General features: G+C 40.0%; 1 pseudogene across 1 annotated transcript; it reads left to right on the top strand.

Moving 5' to 3' along the window:
- The first annotated feature begins 1,217 nt into the window (after nt 1-1,217).
- Nucleotides 1,218-2,058, top strand: LOC308426950 (complement component 1 Q subcomponent-binding protein, mitochondrial-like; annotated as a pseudogene). Its single transcript has one exon. The product of its transcript is annotated as a complement component 1 Q subcomponent-binding protein, mitochondrial-like (transcript).
- Nucleotides 2,059-2,697: the final 639 nt, after the last annotated feature.

Genomic DNA, 2,697 nt, shown 5'->3' with positions numbered 1-2,697 from the left:
TTAACTGAACCTGTAAGCCAGCCCAAATTAAATGTCATTTTACAAGACTTGCCTTGGTCATGGTGTAGGTTCAGTGCAATAAAAGCCTAAATAAGACAGCTGTTATACTGGCAATGTAATAATACACTATAAAGTCTACACCAGAAAGAAGTGAATGAGCAATCAAAAAATGGAATAGATATCAAGAATTTTTCGAATGGAGGCTGGAATCAATAAAATATAAAGAGAATAATAACACAAAAATTAATGAAATATGAAATTGGTCCTTTGAGCTTTTTATTTGACCAGATAGACAAACCTTTATTAAAAGATAGAGTATATCCAAACTAATGAAATGTAAAATAAAATGGGAAAAAATTAACAGACAATGAAGAAATTTAGGGAATGATGAAGACATGGTTTTTAAAAGCCTCCACTCCACTCTACTGAAAATGTAAAAGAAATTGATAATTTCCTCAATAGTTTTCACTTACCAAAAGTTAAATCAAACTAAGATAAACAACTCAAACAGTGTAGACATCTAAATGAGAGAGAGAGAGAGACAGACAGAGAGAGAGAGAGAGAGAGAGAGAGAGAGAGAGAAAGAGAGAGAGGTCATTAAAAATCTGCCACCAAAAGGTCCAGGGCCATGATATTTATAGTGGTACCCAACCAGACATTCAAAGAATAGTTAATGAGACTACTCAAAGTATTAAACAGTACAGAAATAGAAATGACACCAATCAATTCATTTTGTGAACCCCTGATTACTCTAATATCCAGTCCATAAAAACTCAGCAACAAAACAGAATTGCAGACCAATTATCATGTAAAATCACAAATGTAAAAATACTGAATAAAACAACAACAACAAAAAAGAAATAAAACTGAAAAAACATCCAAAGATCACCCAGCATGTTCAATGGGGTAGGATTCACTAAAGAGATGCAGGAATGGTTCAACATAATGTGGTTAAGTATAAGAAAAATAAAATAAAATTAAAGCAAGTACTCATCTAATTGGATGATGAAAAATTCACTGACAATATCTAACCCCAATTTATAATAAAGTTCTTGGAATAGTTATGGATAAAAGGGACATACCTAAACATAAGAATGTCACTTTACAGCAAACCTATAGCCAACATTACATTAACTGGATAAAAATTCAAATTAAGGCGCGAGGTCAAAAGGTGTCTTGTCCAGGTCTTTTTTCCCTCTGCACATGTCCACCCTGCAATGCTCCTGCTGCTTCACTGTGTGCCCCGCACCCTGGGCGCCTCTGCCATGGGCTTCTGAGCCACCATCCTGGCCCCGCCTCTTGGGAATCTACTGCAGCCCATGCCAGGGCCATGCCTCAGGCCCTTGGGTTTGCTCAGCCTAAGAGCAGGCTCCCCCCTGCTCTCTGGTCTTCTGCAGCCCCCGGTTCCCTGTGCCTGCAGCTGTGGCGCTCTGCACACGGAAGGAGACAAGGCCTTTGTTGAATTCTTGACTGATGAAATTAAGGAAGAAAAGAAGATCCAGAAGCATCAGTCCCTTCCCAAGATGTCCGGAGATTGGGAGCTGGAAGTGAACAGCACAGAGGCGAAATTATTGCACAAAGTTGCTGGAGAAAAGATCACTGTTACTTTCAACATTAACAACAGCATCCCTCCAACATTTGATGGTGTGGAGGAGCCCTCACACAGGCAGAAGGCTGAAGAACAGGAGCCGGAACTGACGTCAACTCCCAATTTTGTGGTTGAAGTTACAAAGATTGATGGCAAGAAGACCCTTGTACTGGACTGTCACTATCCTGAGGATGAGATTGGACACGAAGATGAGGCCGAGAGTGATATTTTCTCTATCAAGGAAGTTAGCTTTCAGGCCACTGGAGAGTCTGAGTGGAGGGATACAAACTACACACTCAACACAGATTTCTCTGGACTGGGCCTTGTATGACCACCTAATGGACTTCCTTGCAGACCTAGGGGTGGATAACACTTTTGCAGATGAGTGGGTGGAGCTCAGCACAGCCCTGGAGCACCAGGAACATATCACCTTTCTTGAGGACCTCAAAAGTTTTGTTAAGAGCCAGTAGAACTGTCAGGGACTGAAGGCTGTAATTTAAATGGTTAGCTTTGGCCAGTGAACAAAAGCTACCTTCACATCAGAATTGTGCTTTGAAATGGCAGTCATCCTAATATATGGGGGGGCAAGTTTAAATTGTTGCTGTTACACTCCCATTTACTGTTTTTTTTTTTTTTTTGGGCTTTGTAGATTTTTGTATAACATGAGGATAGACAATAAATCTGACTATCTTCTCCAGGGGGAAAAAATTCAAATTAATCCCACCAAATCATGAACAGGGAAGGGTGGACCATTCTCTCCATACCTACTCAATATACTGTCTAAAAGATTAGCTAGAGCAATAAAACTGAAGGAGGTGAAAGTAATATAAATTAGAAAGAAGGAAGTAAAATTATCTTTTTAAATTTGATATTCTCTGTATTTACAGTTCTAATGGTATTCCCTTTTCCTTGTCTCATCCCCACTCCCCCTCTACTTGTTTCCATGAGGGTGCTCCCTCTCCCAACCAACCTTTCCACGTCAATGTCTTGGCATTGCCATATGTTGGGAAAATGTTGCTTTATTGGAGCAAAGGCCTCTTCTCCCATTGATGCCAGACAATGCTGTCTTCTGCTACATATGCAATTGGATCCATGGGTCTGTCTATGTG

Source organism: Micromys minutus (genome assembly GCF_963924665.1).
Source record: "Micromys minutus genome assembly, chromosome: 11".
Lineage (NCBI taxonomy): Eukaryota > Metazoa > Chordata > Mammalia > Rodentia > Muridae > Micromys > Micromys minutus.
This window is presented reverse-complemented; position numbering and strand designations above follow the sequence as displayed.